Source organism: Oncorhynchus masou, chromosome 15 (assembly GCF_036934945.1).
Source record: "Oncorhynchus masou masou isolate Uvic2021 chromosome 15, UVic_Omas_1.1, whole genome shotgun sequence".
Lineage (NCBI taxonomy): Eukaryota > Metazoa > Chordata > Actinopteri > Salmoniformes > Salmonidae > Oncorhynchus > Oncorhynchus masou.
The window spans coordinates 21,594,589-21,612,733 of record NC_088226.1 but is presented as its reverse complement, the minus strand read 5'-3'; the positions used below and the strand labels follow the sequence as shown (position 1 = coordinate 21,612,733).

At 40.3% G+C, this 18,145-nt stretch overlaps 15 non-coding genes across 15 annotated transcripts; all 15 read right to left on the bottom strand.

Annotated features, from left to right (window-relative positions):
* Positions 1-873: 873 nt before the first annotated feature.
* On the bottom strand, positions 874-954 carry trnas-uga (transfer RNA serine (anticodon UGA)). The gene has a single exon. It is a non-coding gene; the product is annotated as a tRNA-Ser (tRNA).
* Positions 955-2,091: 1,137 nt separating this feature from the next.
* trnas-uga (transfer RNA serine (anticodon UGA)) lies at positions 2,092-2,172 on the bottom strand. Its single transcript has one exon. It is a non-coding gene; the product is annotated as a tRNA-Ser (tRNA).
* A 1,135-nt stretch (positions 2,173-3,307) lies between these two features.
* Positions 3,308-3,389, bottom strand: trnas-uga (transfer RNA serine (anticodon UGA)). Its single transcript has one exon. It is a non-coding gene; the product is annotated as a tRNA-Ser (tRNA).
* A 1,136-nt stretch (positions 3,390-4,525) lies between these two features.
* On the bottom strand, positions 4,526-4,606 carry trnas-uga (transfer RNA serine (anticodon UGA)). Its single transcript has one exon. It is a non-coding gene; the product is annotated as a tRNA-Ser (tRNA).
* A 1,137-nt stretch (positions 4,607-5,743) lies between these two features.
* Positions 5,744-5,825, bottom strand: trnas-uga (transfer RNA serine (anticodon UGA)). The gene has a single exon. It is a non-coding gene; the product is annotated as a tRNA-Ser (tRNA).
* A 1,137-nt stretch (positions 5,826-6,962) lies between these two features.
* Positions 6,963-7,044, bottom strand: trnas-uga (transfer RNA serine (anticodon UGA)). The gene has a single exon. It is a non-coding gene; the product is annotated as a tRNA-Ser (tRNA).
* A 1,137-nt stretch (positions 7,045-8,181) lies between these two features.
* Positions 8,182-8,263, bottom strand: trnas-uga (transfer RNA serine (anticodon UGA)). Its single transcript has one exon. It is a non-coding gene; the product is annotated as a tRNA-Ser (tRNA).
* Positions 8,264-9,400: 1,137 nt separating this feature from the next.
* On the bottom strand, positions 9,401-9,481 carry trnas-uga (transfer RNA serine (anticodon UGA)). The gene has a single exon. It is a non-coding gene; the product is annotated as a tRNA-Ser (tRNA).
* Positions 9,482-10,620: 1,139 nt separating this feature from the next.
* trnas-uga (transfer RNA serine (anticodon UGA)) lies at positions 10,621-10,701 on the bottom strand. The gene has a single exon. It is a non-coding gene; the product is annotated as a tRNA-Ser (tRNA).
* Positions 10,702-11,838: 1,137 nt separating this feature from the next.
* trnas-uga (transfer RNA serine (anticodon UGA)) lies at positions 11,839-11,919 on the bottom strand. Its single transcript has one exon. It is a non-coding gene; the product is annotated as a tRNA-Ser (tRNA).
* Positions 11,920-13,056: 1,137 nt separating this feature from the next.
* Positions 13,057-13,137, bottom strand: trnas-uga (transfer RNA serine (anticodon UGA)). Its single transcript has one exon. It is a non-coding gene; the product is annotated as a tRNA-Ser (tRNA).
* A 1,137-nt stretch (positions 13,138-14,274) lies between these two features.
* trnas-uga (transfer RNA serine (anticodon UGA)) lies at positions 14,275-14,355 on the bottom strand. Its single transcript has one exon. It is a non-coding gene; the product is annotated as a tRNA-Ser (tRNA).
* A 1,137-nt stretch (positions 14,356-15,492) lies between these two features.
* Positions 15,493-15,573, bottom strand: trnas-uga (transfer RNA serine (anticodon UGA)). Its single transcript has one exon. It is a non-coding gene; the product is annotated as a tRNA-Ser (tRNA).
* A 1,137-nt stretch (positions 15,574-16,710) lies between these two features.
* Positions 16,711-16,791, bottom strand: trnas-uga (transfer RNA serine (anticodon UGA)). Its single transcript has one exon. It is a non-coding gene; the product is annotated as a tRNA-Ser (tRNA).
* A 1,136-nt stretch (positions 16,792-17,927) lies between these two features.
* trnas-uga (transfer RNA serine (anticodon UGA)) lies at positions 17,928-18,009 on the bottom strand. Its single transcript has one exon. It is a non-coding gene; the product is annotated as a tRNA-Ser (tRNA).
* Positions 18,010-18,145: the final 136 nt, after the last annotated feature.

Below are 18,145 nucleotides of genomic sequence, written 5' to 3'. Positions count from 1 at the left end.
CAACAATTTAACCATTCTGCAATCACAGCTTTCTGAGGTACCTCACACAAGGACAAAAGTATCCAAATTCAACTGCCTTGTTGAATTTTGTTTCAAGCAAAGTTTAAAAAAGGCAATTTTCTAAGCACTTCAATCGTTGGACGAGCACATAAAGTAAGGACAATTTAAATTCAAAGGAAATATACCCAATTATTAAAGGTCTACTTTATCATCACCCAGTAAGCAGAGTTGAAAACTGTACAGGGAAAATACATAGGACTTCAATTACAATGCTTAAACCACTTAGCCATCACATCAGTAGGAAACTAAGGAAATTGATGAGGAGAAAGCATAAGTGGGCTATATGCTTCAAGCAAGTTAAGAATATGGGTGGGGAGACCCCATTGAAATTCAGGTCCAACGTCTAAAGAACTCGGCCATTGCAGCTGTTGGAATGAAAGTAAAGGGATTGGGATTTGGAAACAGACATCATTGGTGAAAAATGGTAAACTTGATGGCACAACATTTTGATCTTATTGCGCCAAGTAACCTCGGTCCTTTCCAAAGCTGTGAAGGTTGGAAATTTAATGCGCAAGTCAAAAAACTATGTGCAGAGAAAGTACAAGTGGACTATTCACTGAGAATAAGATTTAAAAAGGAGAAGAGAGACCCAATGGGGTTTCAAGTCTGAGGACATACCCGCATGGCTCTCAGAATTTCCATAATAAATCTAATACAAACAAGAGTATGTGTACTGAAGAGACTTTTTGAACTGTTTGCCAATGCAGATATACTCTGAGCACCTGAATCAAAGGACAAGTCCATGCATTAAGCACACTTTATCCATATCAAGTCTCCAATGACATGTTGCAAATAAAGACTAGTTTGTCAAAGCGCTGTGAGCAGGGTTCGAACCTGCGCGGGAGACCCCAATGGATTTCAAGTCCAACGCCTTAACCTCTCGGCCATCACAGCTTCTCCTGTTACCTACAGACCCTTAACCAGTCCACTATCTCGTTCTGTCCATTTTACCTCTAAAGTGACCAGATTATTGCTATTGAAGAGCCTACTTGAAACGTTTGTCATGGAAGATCAATTCTGAGCACTTGAATCAAAGGACATGTCCAAGCATTATCCATATCAAGTCCCCAATGACATGTTACAAATAAAGACTGGATTGTCAGAGCGCTGCTGGCAGGGTTCAAACCTCCACTGGGCAACCCCAATGGATTTTGAGTCCAACAATTTAACCATTCTGCAATCACAGCTTTCTGAGGTACCTCACACAAGGACAAAAGTATCCAAATTCAACTGCCTTGTTGAATTTTGTTTCAAGCAAAGTTTAAAAAAGGCAATTTTCTAAGCACTTCAATCGTTGGACGAGCACATAAAGTAAGGACAATTTAAATTCAAAGGAAATATACCCAATTATTAAAGGTCTACTTTATCATCACCCAGTAAGCAGAGTTGAAAACTGTACAGGGAAAATACATAGGACTTCAATTACAATGCTTAAACCACTTAGCCATCACATCAGTAGGAAACTAAGGAAATTGATGAGGAGAAAGCATAAGTGGGCTATATGCTTCAAGCAAGTTAAGAATATGGGTGGGGAGACCCCATTGAAATTCAGGTCCAACGTCTAAAGAACTCGGCCATTGCAGCTGTTGGAATGAAAGTAAAGGGATTGGGATTTGGAAACAGACATCATTGGTGAAAAATGGTAAACTTGATGGCACAACATTTTGATCTTATTGCGCCAAGTAACCTCGGTCCTTTCCAAAGCTGTGAAGGTTGGAAATTTAATGCGCAAGTCAAAAAACTATGTGCAGAGAAAGTACAAGTGGACTATTCACTGAGAATAAGATTTAAAAAGGAGAAGAGAGACCCAATGGGGTTTCAAGTCTGAGGACATACCCGCATGGCTCTCAGAATTTCCATAATAAATCTAATACAAACAAGAGTATGTGTACTGAAGAGACTTTTTGAACTGTTTGCCAATGCAGATATACTCTGAGCACCTGAATCAAAGGACAAGTCCATGCATTAAGCACACTTTATCCATATCAAGTCTCCAATGACATGTTGCAAATAAAGACTAGTTTGTCAAAGCGCTGTGAGCAGGGTTCGAACCTGCGCGGGAGACCCCAATTGATTTCAAGTCCAACGCCTTAACCTCTCGGCCATCACAGCTTCTCCTGTTACCTACAGACCCTTAACCAGTCCACTATCTCGTTCTGTCCATTTTACCTCTAAAGTGACCAGATTATTGCTATTGAAGAGCCTACTTGAAACGTTTGTCATGGAAGATCAATTCTGAGCACTTGAATCAAAGGACATGTCCAAGCATTATCCATATCAAGTCCCCAATGACATGTTACAAATAAAGACTGGATTGTCAGAGCGCTGCTGGCAGGGTTCAAACCTCCACTGGGCAACCCCAATGGATTTTGAGTCCAACAATTTAACCATTCTGCAATCACAGCTTTCTGAGGTACCTCACACAAGGACAAAAGTATCCAAATTCAACTGCCTTGTTGAATTTTGTTTCAAGCAAAGTTTAAAAAAGGCAATTTTCTAAGCACTTCAATCGTTGGACGAGCACATAAAGTAAGGACAATTTAAATTCAAAGGAAATATACCCAATTATTAAAGGTCTACTTTATCATCACCCAGTAAGCAGAGTTGAAAACTGTACAGGGAAAATACATAGGACTTCAATTACAATGCTTAAACCACTTAGCCATCACATCAGTAGGAAACTAAGGAAATTGATGAGGAGAAAGCATAAGTGGGCTATATGCTTCAAGCAAGTTAAGAATATGGGTGGGGAGACCCCATTGAAATTCAGGTCCAACGTCTAAAGAACTCGGCCATTGCAGCTGTTGGAATGAAAGTAAAGGGATTGGGATTTGGAAACAGACATCATTGGTGAAAAATGGTAAACTTGATGGCACAACATTTTGATCTTATTGCGCCAAGTAACCTCGGTCTTTCCAAAGCTGTGAAGGTTGGAAATTTAATGCGCAAGTCAAAAAACTATGTGCAGAGAAAGTACAAGTGGACTATTCACTGAGAATAAGATTTAAAAAGGAGAAGAGAGACCAATGGGGTTTCAAGTCTGAGGACATACCCGCATGGCTCTCAGAATTTCCATAATAAATCTAATACAAACAAGAGTATGTGTACTGAAGAGACTTTTTGAACTGTTTGCCAATGCAGATATACTCTGAGCACCTGAATCAAAGGACAAGTCCATGCATTAAGCACACTTTATCCATATCAAGTCTCCAATGACATGTTGCAAATAAAGACTAGTTTGTCAAAGCGCTGTGAGCAGGGTTCGAACCTGCGCGGGGAGACCCCAATGGATTTCAAGTCCAACGCCTTAACCTCTCGGCCATCACAGCTTCTCCTGTTACCTACAGACCCTTAACCAGTCCACTATCTCGTTCTGTCCATTTTACCTCTAAAGTGACCAGATTATTGCTATTGAAGAGCCTACTTGAAACGTTTGTCATGGAAGATCAATTCTGAGCACTTGAATCAAAGGACATGTCCAAGCATTATCCATATCAAGTCCCCAATGACATGTTACAAATAAAGACTGGATTGTCAGAGCGCTGCTGGCAGGGTTCAAACCTCCACTGGGCAACCCCAATGGATTTTGAGTCCAACAATTTAACCATTCTGCAATCACAGCTTTCTGAGGTACCTCACACAAGGACAAAAGTATCCAAATTCAACTGCCTTGTTGAATTTTGTTTCAAGCAAAGTTTAAAAAAGGCAATTTTCTAAGCACTTCAATCGTTGGACGAGCACATAAAGTAAGGACAATTTAAATTCAAAGGAAATATACCCAATTATTAAAGGTCTACTTTATCATCACCCAGTAAGCAGAGTTGAAAACTGTACAGGGAAAATACATAGGACTTCAATTACAATGCTTAAACCACTTAGCCATCACATCAGTAGGAAACTAAGGAAATTGATGAGGAGAAAGCATAAGTGGGCTATATGCTTCAAGCAAGTTAAGAATATGGGTGGGGAGACCCCATTGAAATTCAGGTCCAACGTCTAAAGAACTCGGCCATTGCAGCTGTTGGAATGAAAGTAAAGGGATTGGGATTTGGAAACAGACATCATTGGTGAAAAATGGTAAACTTGATGGCACAACATTTTGATCTTATTGCGCCAAGTAACCTCGGTCCTTTCCAAAGCTGTGAAGGTTGGAAATTTAATGCGCAAGTCAAAAAACTATGTGCAGAGAAAGTACAAGTGGACTATTCACTGAGAATAAGATTTAAAAAGGAGAAGAGGACCCAATGGGGTTTCAAGTCTGAGGACATACCCGCATGGCTCTCAGAATTTCCATAATAAATCTAATACAAACAAGAGTATGTGTACTGAAGAGACTTTTTGAACTGTTTGCCAATGCAGATATACTCTGAGCACCTGAATCAAAGGACAAGTCCATGCATTAAGCACACTTTATCCATATCAAGTCTCCAATGACATGTTGCAAATAAAGACTAGTTTGTCAAAGCGCTGTGAGCAGGGTTAGAAACTGCGCGGGAGACCCCAATGGATTTCAAGTCCAACGCCTTAACCTCTCGGCCATCACAGCTTCTCCTGTTACCTACAGACCCTTAACCAGTCCACTATCTCGTTCTGTCCATTTTACCTCTAAAGTGACCAGATTATTGCTATTGAAGAGCCTACTTGAAACGTTTGTCATGGAAGATCAATTCTGAGCACTTGAATCAAAGGACATGTCCAAGCATTATCCATATCAAGTCCCCAATGACATGTTACAAATAAAGACTGGATTGTCAGAGCGCTGCTGGCAGGGTTCAAACCTCCACTGGGCAACCCCAATGGATTTTGAGTCCAACAATTTAACCATTCTGCAATCACAGCTTTCTGAGGTACCTCACACAAGGACAAAAGTATCCAAATTCAACTGCCTTGTTGAATTTTGTTTCAAGCAAAGTTTAAAAAAGGCAATTTTCTAAGCACTTCAATCGTTGGACGAGCACATAAAGTAAGGACAATTTAAATTCAAAGGAAATATACCCAATTATTAAAGGTCTACTTTATCATCACCCAGTAAGCAGAGTTGAAAACTGTACAGGGAAAATACATAGGACTTCAATTACAATGCTTAAACCACTTAGCCATCACATCAGTAGGAAACTAAGGAAATTGATGAGGAGAAAGCATAAGTGGGCTATATGCTTCAAGCAAGTTAAGAATATGGGTGGGGAGACCCCATTGAAATTCAGGTCCAACGTCTAAAGAACTCGGCCATTGCAGCTGTTGGAATGAAAGTAAAGGGATTGGGATTTGGAAACAGACATCATTGGTGAAAAATGGTAAACTTGATGGCACAACATTTTGATCTTATTGCGCCAAGTAACCTCGGTCCTTTCCAAAGCTGTGAAGGTTGGAAATTTAATGCGCAAGTCAAAAAACTATGTGCAGAGAAAGTACAAGTGGACTATTCACTGAGAATAAGATTTAAAAAGGAGAAGAGGGACCGAATGGGTTTTCAAGTCTGAGGACATACCCGCATGGCTCTCAGAATTTCCATAATAAATCTAATACAAACAAGAGTATGTGTACTGAAGAGACTTTTTGAACTGTTTGCCAATGCAGATATACTCTGAGCACCTGAATCAAAGGACAAGTCCATGCATTAAGCACACTTTATCCATATCAAGTCTCCAATGACATGTTGCAAATAAAGACTAGTTTGTCAAAGCGCTGTGAGCAGGGTTCGAACCTGCGCGGGGAGACCCCAATGGATTTCAAGTCCAACGCCTTAACCTCTCGGCCATCACAGCTTCTCCTGTTACCTACAGACCCTTAACCAGTCCACTATCTCGTTCTGTCCATTTTACCTCTAAAGTGACCAGATTATTGCTATTGAAGAGCCTACTTGAAACGTTTGTCATGGAAGATCAATTCTGAGCACTTGAATCAAAGGACATGTCCAAGCATTATCCATATCAAGTCCCCAATGACATGTTACAAATAAAGACTGGATTGTCAGAGCGCTGCTGGCAGGGTTCAAACCTCCACTGGGCAACCCCAATGGATTTTGAGTCCAACAATTTAACCATTCTGCAATCACAGCTTTCTGAGGTACCTCACACAAGGACAAAAGTATCCAAATTCAACTGCCTTGTTGAATTTTGTTTCAAGCAAAGTTTAAAAAAGGCAATTTTCTAAGCACTTCAATCGTTGGACGAGCACATAAAGTAAGGACAATTTAAATTCAAAGGAAATATACCCAATTATTAAAGGTCTACTTTATCATCACCCAGTAAGCAGAGTTGAAAACTGTACAGGGAAAATACATAGGACTTCAATTACAATGCTTAAACCACTTAGCCATCACATCAGTAGGAAACTAAGGAAATTGATGAGGAGAAAGCATAAGTGGGCTATATGCTTCAAGCAAGTTAAGAATATGGGTGGGGAGACCCCATTGAAATTCAGGTCCAACGTCTAAAGAACTCGGCCATTGCAGCTGTTGGAATGAAAGTAAAGGGATTGGGATTTGGAAACAGACATCATTGGTGAAAAATGGTAAACTTGATGGCACAACATTTTGATCTTATTGCGCCAAGTAACCTCGGTCCTTTCCAAAGCTGTGAAGGTTGGAAATTTAATGCGCAAGTCAAAAAACTATGTGCAGAGAAAGTACAAGTGGACTATTCACTGAGAATAAGATTTAAAAAGGAGAAGAGAGACCCAATGGGGTTTCAAGTCTGAGGACATACCCGCATGGCTCTCAGAATTTCCATAATAAATCTAATACAAACAAGAGTATGTGTACTGAAGAGACTTTTTGAACTGTTTGCCAATGCAGATATACTCTGAGCACCTGAATCAAAGGACAAGTCCATGCATTAAGCACACTTTATCCATATCAAGTCTCCAATGACATGTTGCAAATAAAGACTAGTTTGTCAAAGCGCTGTGAGCAGGGTTCGAACCTGCGCGGGGAGACCCCAATGGATTTCAAGTCCAACGCCTTAACCTCTCGGCCATCACAGCTTCTCCTGTTACCTACAGACCCTTAACCAGTCCACTATCTCGTTCTGTCCATTTTACCTCTAAAGTGACCAGATTATTGCTATTGAAGAGCCTACTTGAAACGTTTGTCATGGAAGATCAATTCTGAGCACTTGAATCAAAGGACATGTCCAAGCATTATCCATATCAAGTCCCCAATGACATGTTACAAATAAAGACTGGATTGTCAGAGCGCTGCTGGCAGGGTTCAAACCTCCACTGGGCAACCCCAATGGATTTTGAGTCCAACAATTTAACCATTCTGCAATCACAGCTTTCTGAGGTACCTCACACAAGGACAAAAGTATCCAAATTCAACTGCCTTGTTGAATTTTGTTTCAAGCAAAGTTTAAAAAAGGCAATTTTCTAAGCACTTCAATCGTTGGACGAGCACATAAAGTAAGGACAATTTAAATTCAAAGGAAATATACCCAATTATTAAAGGTCTACTTTATCATCACCCAGTAAGCAGAGTTGAAAACTGTACAGGGAAAATACATAGGACTTCAATTACAATGCTTAAACCACTTAGCCATCACATCAGTAGGAAACTAAGGAAATTGATGAGGAGAAAGCATAAGTGGGCTATATGCTTCAAGCAAGTTAAGAATATGGGTGGGGAGACCCCATTGAAATTCAGGTCCAACGTCTAAAGAACTCGGCCATTGCAGCTGTTGGAATGAAAGTAAAGGGATTGGGATTTGGAAACAGACATCATTGGTGAAAAATGGTAAACTTGATGGCACAACATTTTGATCTTATTGCGCCAAGTAACCTCGGTCCTTTCCAAAGCTGTGAAGGTTGGAAATTTAATGCGCAAGTCAAAAAACTATGTGCAGAGAAAGTACAAGTGGACTATTCACTGAGAATAAGATTTAAAAAGGAGAAGAGAGACCCAATGGGGTTTCAAGTCTGAGGACATACCCGCATGGCTCTCAGAATTTCCATAATAAATCTAATACAAACAAGAGTATGTGTACTGAAGAGACTTTTTGAACTGTTTGCCAATGCAGATATACTCTGAGCACCTGAATCAAAGGACAAGTCCATGCATTAAGCACACTTTATCCATATCAAGTCTCCAATGACATGTTGCAAATAAAGACTAGTTTGTCAAAGCGCTGTGAGCAGGGTTCGAACCTGCGCGGGGAGACCCCAATGGATTTCAAGTCCAACGCCTTAACCTCTCGGCCATCACAGCTTCTCCTGTTACCTACAGACCCTTAACCAGTCCACTATCTCGTTCTGTCCATTTTACCTCTAAAGTGACCAGATTATTGCTATTGAAGAGCCTACTTGAAACGTTTGTCATGGAAGATCAATTCTGAGCACTTGAATCAAAGGACATGTCCAAGCATTATCCATATCAAGTCCCCAATGACATGTTACAAATAAAGACTGGATTGTCAGAGCGCTGCTGGCAGGGTTCAAACCTCCACTGGGCAACCCCAATGGATTTTGAGTCCAACAATTTAACCATTCTGCAATCACAGCTTTCTGAGGTACCTCACACAAGGACAAAAGTATCCAAATTCAACTGCCTTGTTGAATTTTGTTTCAAGCAAAGTTTAAAAAAGGCAATTTTCTAAGCACTTCAATCGTTGGACGAGCACATAAAGTAAGGACAATTTAAATTCAAAGGAAATATACCCAATTATTAAAGGTCTACTTTATCATCACCCAGTAAGCAGAGTTGAAAACTGTACAGGGAAAATACATAGGACTTCAATTACAATGCTTAAACCACTTAGCCATCACATCAGTAGGAAACTAAGGAAATTGATGAGGAGAAAGCATAAGTGGGCTATATGCTTCAAGCAAGTTAAGAATATGGGTGGGGAGACCCCATTGAAATTCAGGTCCAACGTCTAAAGAACTCGGCCATTGCAGCTGTTGGAATGAAAGTAAAGGGATTGGGATTTGGAAACAGACATCATTGGTGAAAAATGGTAAACTTGATGGCACAACATTTTGATCTTATTGCGCCAAGTAACCTCGGTCCTTTCCAAAGCTGTGAAGGTTGGAAATTTAATGCGCAAGTCAAAAAACTATGTGCAGAGAAAGTACAAGTGGACTATTCACTGAGAATAAGATTTAAAAAGGAGAAGAGGGACCCAATGGGGTTTCAAGTCTGAGGACATACCCGCATGGCTCTCAGAATTTCCATAATAAATCTAATACAAACAAGAGTATGTGTACTGAAGAGACTTTTTGAACTGTTTGCCAATGCAGATATACTCTGAGCACCTGAATCAAAGGACAAGTCCATGCATTAAGCACACTTTATCCATATCAAGTCTCCAATGACATGTTGCAAATAAAGACTAGTTTGTCAAAGCGCTGTGAGCAGGGTTAGAAACTGCGCGGGAGACCCCAATGGATTTCAAGTCCAACGCCTTAACCTCTCGGCCATCACAGCTTCTCCTGTTACCTACAGACCCTTAACCAGTCCACTATCTCGTTCTGTCCATTTTACCTCTAAAGTGACCAGATTATTGCTATTGAAGAGCCTACTTGAAACGTTTGTCATGGAAGATCAATTCTGAGCACTTGAATCAAAGGACATGTCCAAGCATTATCCATATCAAGTCCCCAATGACATGTTACAAATAAAGACTGGATTGTCAGAGCGCTGCTGGCAGGGTTCAAACCTCCACTGGGCAACCCCAATGGATTTTGAGTCCAACAATTTAACCATTCTGCAATCACAGCTTTCTGAGGTACCTCACACAAGGACAAAAGTATCCAAATTCAACTGCCTTGTTGAATTTTGTTTCAAGCAAAGTTTAAAAAAGGCAATTTTCTAAGCACTTCAATCGTTGGACGAGCACATAAAGTAAGGACAATTTAAATTCAAAGGAAATATACCCAATTATTAAAGGTCTACTTTATCATCACCCAGTAAGCAGAGTTGAAAACTGTACAGGGAAAATACATAGGACTTCAATTACAATGCTTAAACCACTTAGCCATCACATCAGTAGGAAACTAAGGAAATTGATGAGGAGAAAGCATAAGTGGGCTATATGCTTCAAGCAAGTTAAGAATATGGGTGGGGAGACCCCATTGAAATTCAGGTCCAACGTCTAAAGAACTCGGCCATTGCAGCTGTTGGAATGAAAGTAAAGGGATTGGGATTTGGAAACAGACATCATTGGTGAAAAATGGTAAACTTGATGGCACAACATTTTGATCTTATTGCGCCAAGTAACCTCGGTCCTTTCCAAAGCTGTGAAGGTTGGAAATTTAATGCGCAAGTCAAAAAACTATGTGCAGAGAAAGTACAAGTAAGGACTATTCACTGAGAATAAGATTTAAATAGGAGAAGAGAGACCCAATGGGTTTTCAAGTCTGAGGACATACCCGCATGGCTCTCAGAATTTCCATAATAAATCTAATACAAACAACAGTATGTGTACTGAAGAGACTTTTTGAACTGTTTGCCAATGCAGATATACTCTGAGCACCTGAATCAAAGGACAAGTCCATGCATTAAGCACACTTTATCCATATCAAGTCTCCAATGACATGTTGCAAATAAAGACTAGTTTGTCAAAGCGCTGTGAGCAGGGTTCGAAACTGCGCGGGAGACCCCAATTGATTTCAAGTCCAACGCCTTAACCTCTCGGCCATCACAGCTTCTCCTGTTACCTACAGACCCTTAACCAGTCCACTATCTCGTTCTGTCCATTTTACCTCTAAAGTGACCAGATTATTGCTATTGAAGAGCCTACTTGAAACGTTTGTCATGGAAGATCAATTCTGAGCACTTGAATCAAAGGACATGTCCAAGCATTATCCATATCAAGTCCCCAATGACATGTTACAAATAAAGACTGGATTGTCAGAGCGCTGCTGGCAGGGTTCAAACCTCCACTGGGCAACCCCAATGGATTTTGAGTCCAACAATTTAACCATTCTGCAATCACAGCTTTCTGAGGTACCTCACACAAGGACAAAAGTATCCAAATTCAACTGCCTTGTTGAATTTTGTTTCAAGCAAAGTTTAAAAAAGGCAATTTTCTAAGCACTTCAATCGTTGGACGAGCACATAAAGTAAGGACAATTTAAATTCAAAGGAAATATACCCAATTATTAAAGGTCTACTTTATCATCACCCAGTAAGCAGAGTTGAAAACTGTACAGGGAAAATACATAGGACTTCAATTACAATGCTTAAACCACTTAGCCATCACATCAGTAGGAAACTAAGGAAATTGATGAGGAGAAAGCATAAGTGGGCTATATGCTTCAAGCAAGTTAAGAATATGGGTGGGGAGACCCCATTGAAATTCAGGTCCAACGTCTAAAGAACTCGGCCATTGCAGCTGTTGGAATGAAAGTAAAGGGATTGGGATTTGGAAACAGACATCATTGGTGAAAAATGGTAAACTTGATGGCACAACATTTTGATCTTATTGCGCCAAGTAACCTCGGTCCTTTCCAAAGCTGTGAAGGTTGGAAATTTAATGCGCAAGTCAAAAAACTATGTGCAGAGAAAGTACAAGTGGACTATTCACTGAGAATAAGATTTAAAAAGGAGAAGAGAGACCCAATGGGGTTTCAAGTCTGAGGACATACCCGCATGGCTCTCAGAATTTCCATAATAAATCTAATACAAACAAGAGTATGTGTACTGAAGAGACTTTTTGAACTGTTTGCCAATGCAGATATACTCTGAGCACCTGAATCAAAGGACAAGTCCATGCATTAAGCACACTTTATCCATATCAAGTCTCCAATGACATGTTGCAAATAAAGACTAGTTTGTCAAAGCGCTGTGAGCAGGGTTCGAACCTGCGCGGGAGACCCCAATGGATTTCAAGTCCAACGCCTTAACCTCTCGGCCATCACAGCTTCTCCTGTTACCTACAGACCCTTAACCAGTCCACTATCTCGTTCTGTCCATTTTACCTCTAAAGTGACCAGATTATTGCTATTGAAGAGCCTACTTGAAACGTTTGTCATGGAAGATCAATTCTGAGCACTTGAATCAAAGGACATGTCCAAGCATTATCCATATCAAGTCCCCAATGACATGTTACAAATAAAGACTGGATTGTCAGAGCGCTGCTGGCAGGGTTCAAACCTCCACTGGGCAACCCCAATGGATTTTGAGTCCAACAATTTAACCATTCTGCAATCACAGCTTTCTGAGGTACCTCACACAAGGACAAAAGTATCCAAATTCAACTGCCTTGTTGAATTTTGTTTCAAGCAAAGTTTAAAAAAGGCAATTTTCTAAGCACTTCAATCGTTGGACGAGCACATAAAGTAAGGACAATTTAAATTCAAAGGAAATATACCCAATTATTAAAGGTCTACTTTATCATCACCCAGTAAGCAGAGTTGAAAACTGTACAGGGAAAATACATAGGACTTCAATTACAATGCTTAAACCACTTAGCCATCACATCAGTAGGAAACTAAGGAAATTGATGAGGAGAAAGCATAAGTGGGCTATATGCTTCAAGCAAGTTAAGAATATGGGTGGGGAGACCCCATTGAAATTCAGGTCCAACGTCTAAAGAACTCGGCCATTGCAGCTGTTGGAATGAAAGTAAAGGGATTGGGATTTGGAAACAGACATCATTGGTGAAAAATGGTAAACTTGATGGCACAACATTTTGATCTTATTGCGCCAAGTAACCTCGGTCCTTTCCAAAGCTGTGAAGGTTGGAAATTTAATGCGCAAGTCAAAAAACTATGTGCAGAGAAAGTACAAGTGGACTATTCACTGAGAATAAGATTTAAAAAGGAGAAGAGAGACCCAATGGGGTTTCAAGTCTGAGGACATACCCGCATGGCTCTCAGAATTTCCATAATAAATCTAATACAAACAAGAGTATGTGTACTGAAGAGACTTTTTGAACTGTTTGCCAATGCAGATATACTCTGAGCACCTGAATCAAAGGACAAGTCCATGCATTAAGCACACTTTATCCATATCAAGTCTCCAATGACATGTTGCAAATAAAGACTAGTTTGTCAAAGCGCTGTGAGCAGGGTTCGAACCTGCGCGGGAGACCCCAATGGATTTCAAGTCCAACGCCTTAACCTCTCGGCCATCACAGCTTCTCCTGTTACCTACAGACCCTTAACCAGTCCACTATCTCGTTCTGTCCATTTTACCTCTAAAGTGACCAGATTATTGCTATTGAAGAGCCTACTTGAAACGTTTGTCATGGAAGATCAATTCTGAGCACTTGAATCAAAGGACATGTCCAAGCATTATCCATATCAAGTCCCCAATGACATGTTACAAATAAAGACTGGATTGTCAGAGCGCTGCTGGCAGGGTTCAAACCTCCACTGGGCAACCCCAATGGATTTTGAGTCCAACAATTTAACCATTCTGCAATCACAGCTTTCTGAGGTACCTCACACAAGGACAAAAGTATCCAAATTCAACTGCCTTGTTGAATTTTGTTTCAAGCAAAGTTTAAAAAAGGCAATTTTCTAAGCACTTCAATCGTTGGACGAGCACATAAAGTAAGGACAATTTAAATTCAAAGGAAATATACCCAATTATTAAAGGTCTACTTTATCATCACCCAGTAAGCAGAGTTGAAAACTGTACAGGGAAAATACATAGGACTTCAATTACAATGCTTAAACCACTTAGCCATCACATCAGTAGGAAACTAAGGAAATTGATGAGGAGAAAGCATAAGTGGGCTATATGCTTCAAGCAAGTTAAGAATATGGGTGGGGAGACCCCATTGAAATTCAGGTCCAACGTCTAAAGAACTCGGCCATTGCAGCTGTTGGAATGAAAGTAAAGGGATTGGGATTTGGAAACAGACATCATTGGTGAAAAATGGTAAACTTGATGGCACAACATTTTGATCTTATTGCGCCAAGTAACCTCGGTCCTTTCCAAAGCTGTGAAGGTTGGAAATTTAATGCGCAAGTCAAAAAACTATGTGCAGAGAAAGTACAAGTGGACTATTCACTGAGAATAAGATTTAAAAAGGAGAAGAGGACCCAATGGGTTTTTCAAGTCTGAGGACATACCCGCATGGCTCTCAGAATTTCCATAATAAATCTAATACAAACAAGAGTATGTGTACTGAAGAGACTTTTTGAACTGTTTGCCAATGCAGATATACTCTGAGCACCTGAATCAAAGGACAAGTCCATGCATTAAGCACACTTTATCCATATCAAGTCTCCAATGACATGTTGCAAATAAAGACTAGTTTGTCAAAGCGCTGTGAGCAGGGTTCGAACCTGCGCGGGAGACCCCAATGGATTTCAAGTCCAACGCCTTAACCTCTCGGCCATCACAGCTTCTCCTGTTACCTACAGACCCTTAACCAGTCCACTATCTCGTTCTGTCCATTTTACCTCTAAAGTGACCAGATTATTGCTATTGAAGAGCCTACTTGAAACGTTTGTCATGGAAGATCAATTCTGAGCACTTGAATCAAAGGACATGTCCAAGCATTATCCATATCAAGTCCCCAATGACATGTTACAAATAAAGACTGGATTGTCAGAGCGCTGCTGGCAGGGTTCAAACCTCCACTGGGCAACCCCAATGGATTTTGAGTCCAACAATTTAACCATTCTGCAATCACAGCTTTCTGAGGTACCTCACACAAGGACAAAAGTATCCAAATTCAACTGCCTTGTTGAATTTTGTTTCAAGCAAAGTTTAAAAAAGGCAATTTTCTAAGCACTTCAATCGTTGGACGAGCACATAAAGTAAGGACAATTTAAATTCAAAGGAAATATACCCAATTATTAAAGGTCTACTTTATCATCACCCAGTAAGCAGAGTTGAAAACTGTACAGGGAAAATACATAGGACTTCAATTACAATGCTTAAACCACTTAGCCATCACATCAGTAGGAAACTAAGGAAATTGATGAGGAGAAAGCATAAGTGGGCTATATGCTTCAAGCAAGTTAAGAATATGGGTGGGGAGACCCCATTGAAATTCAGGTCCAACGTCTAAAGAACTCGGCCATTGCAGCTGTTGGAATGAAAGTAAAGGGATTGGGATTTGGAAACAGACATCATTGGTGAAAAATGGTAAACTTGATGGCACAACATTTTGATCTTATTGCGCCAAGTAACCTCGGTCCTTTCCAAAGCTGTGAAGGTTGGAAATTTAATGCGCAAGTCAAAAAACTATGTGCAGAGAAAGTACAAGTGGACTATTCACTGAGAATAAGATTTAAAAAGGAGAAGAGGGACCCAATGGGGTTTCAAGTCTGAGGACATACCCGCATGGCTCTCAGAATTTCCATAATAAATCTAATACAAACAAGAGTATGTGTACTGAAGAGACTTTTTGAACTGTTTGCCAATGCAGATATACTCTGAGCACCTGAATCAAAGGACAAGTCCATGCATTAAGCACACTTTATCCATATCAAGTCTCCAATGACATGTTGCAAATAAAGACTAGTTTGTCAAAGCGCTGTGAGCAGGGTTAGAACCTGCGCGGGAGACCCCAATGGATTTCAAGTCCAACGCCTTAACCTCTCGGCCATCACAGCTTCTCCTGTTACCTACAGACCCTTAACCAGTCCACTATCTCGTTCTGTCCATTTTACCTCTAAAGTGACCAGATTATTGCTATTGAAGAGCCTACTTGAAACGTTTGTCATGGAAGATCAATTCTGAGCACTTGAATCAAAGGACATGTCCAAGCATTATCCATATCAAGTCCCCAATGACATGTTACAAATAAAGACTGGATTGTCAGAGCGCTGCTGGCAGGGTTCAAACCTCCACTGGGCAACCCCAATGGATTTTGAGTCCAACAATTTAACCATTCTGCAATCACAGCTTTCTGAGGTACCTCACACAAGGACAAAAGTATCCAAATTCAACTGCCTTGTTGAATTTTGTTTCAAGCAAAGTTTAAAAAAGGCAATTTTCTAAGCACTTCAATCGTTGGACGAGCACATAAAGTAAGGACAATTTAAATTCAAAGGAAATATACCCAATTATTAAAGGTCTACTTTATCATCACCCAGTAAGCAGAGTTGAAAACTGTACAGGGAAAATACATAGGACTTCAATTACAATGCTTAAACCACTTAGCCATCACATCAGTAGGAAACTAAGGAAATTGATGAGGAGAAAGCATAAGTGGGCTATATGCTTCAAGCAAGTTAAGAATATGGGTGGGGAGACCCCATTGAAATTCAGGTCCAACGTCTAAAGAACTCGGCCATTGCAGCTGTTGGAATGAAAGTAAAGGGATTGGGATTTGGAAACAGACATCATTGGTGAAAAATGGTAAACTTGATGGCACAACATTTTGATCTTATTGCGCCAAGTAACCTCGGTCCTTTCCAAAGCTGTGAAGGTTGGAAATTTAATGCGCAAGTCAAAAAACTATGTGCAGAGAAAGTACAAGTGGACTATTCACTGAGAATAAGATTTAAAAAGGAGAAGAGGGACCGAATGGGGTTTCAAGTCTGAGGACATACCCGCATGGCTCTCAGAATTTCCATAATAAATCTAATACAAACAAGAGTATGTGTACTGAAGAGACTTTTTGAACTGTTTGCCAATGCAGATATACTCTGAGCACCTGAATCAAAGGACAAGTCCATGCATTAAGCACACTTTATCCATATCAAGTCTCCAATGACATGTTGCAAATAAAGACTAGTTTGTCAAAGCGCTGTGAGCAGGGTTCGAACCTGCGCGGGAGACCCCAATGGATTTCAAGTCCAACGCCTTAACCTCTCGGCCATCACAGCTTCTCCTGTTACCTACAGACCCTTAACCAGTCCACTATCTCGTTCTGTCCATTTTACCTCTAAAGTGACCAGATTATTGCTATTGAAGAGCCTACTTGAAACGTTTGTCATGGAAGATCAATTCTGAGCACTTGAATCAAAGGACATGTCCAAGCATTATCCATATCAAGTCCCCAATGACATGTTACAAATAAAGACTGGATTGTCAGAGCGCTGCTGGCAGGGTTCAAACCTCCACTGGGCAACCCCAATGGATTTTGAGTCCAACAATTTAACCATTCTGCAATCACAGCTTTCTGAGGTACCTCACACAAGGACAAAAGTATCCAAATTCAACTGCCTTGTTGAATTTTGTTTCAAGCAAAGTTTAAAAAAGGCAATTTTCTAAGCACTTCAATCGTTGGACGAGCACATAAAGTAAGGACAATTTAAATTCAAAGGAAATATACCCAATTATTAAAGGTCTACTTTATCATCACCCAGTAAGCAGAGTTGAAAACTGTACAGGGAAAATACATAGGACTTCAATTACAATGCTTAAACCACTTAGCCATCACATCAGTAGGAAACTAAGGAAATTGATGAGGAGAAAGCATAAGTGGGCTATATGCTTCAAGCAAGTTAAGAATATGGGTGGGGAGACCCCATTGAAATTCAGGTCCAACGTCTAAAGAACTCGCCATTGCAGCTGTTGGAATGAAAGTAAAGGGATTGGGATTTGGAAACAGACATCATTGGTGAAAAATGGTAAACTTGATGGCACAACATTTTGATCTTATTGCGCCAAGTAACCTCGGTCCTTTCCAAAGCTGTGAAGGTTGGAAATTTAATGCGCAAGTCAAAAAACTATGTGCAGAGAAAGTACAAGTGGACTATTCACTGAGAATAAGATTTAAAAAGGAGAAGAGAGACCCAATGGGGTTTCAAGTCTGAGGACATACCCGCATGGCTCTCAGAATTTCCATAATAAATCTAATACAAACAAGAGTATGTGTACTGAAGAGACTTTTTGAACTGTTTGCCAATGCAGATATACTCTGAGCACCTGAATCAAAGGACAAGTCCATGCATTAAGCACACTTTATCCATATCAAGTCTCCAATGACATGTTGCAAATAAAGACTAGTTTGTCAAAGCGCTGTGAGCAGGGTTCGAACCTGCGCGGGGAGACCCCAATGGATTTCAAGTCCAACGCCTTAACCTCTCGGCCATCACAGCTTCTCCTGTTACCTACAGACCCTTAACCAGTCCACTATCTCGTTCTGTCCATTTTACCTCTAAAGTGACCAGATTATTGCTATTGAAGAGCCTACTTGAAACGTTTGTCATGGAAGATCAATTCTGAGCACTTGAA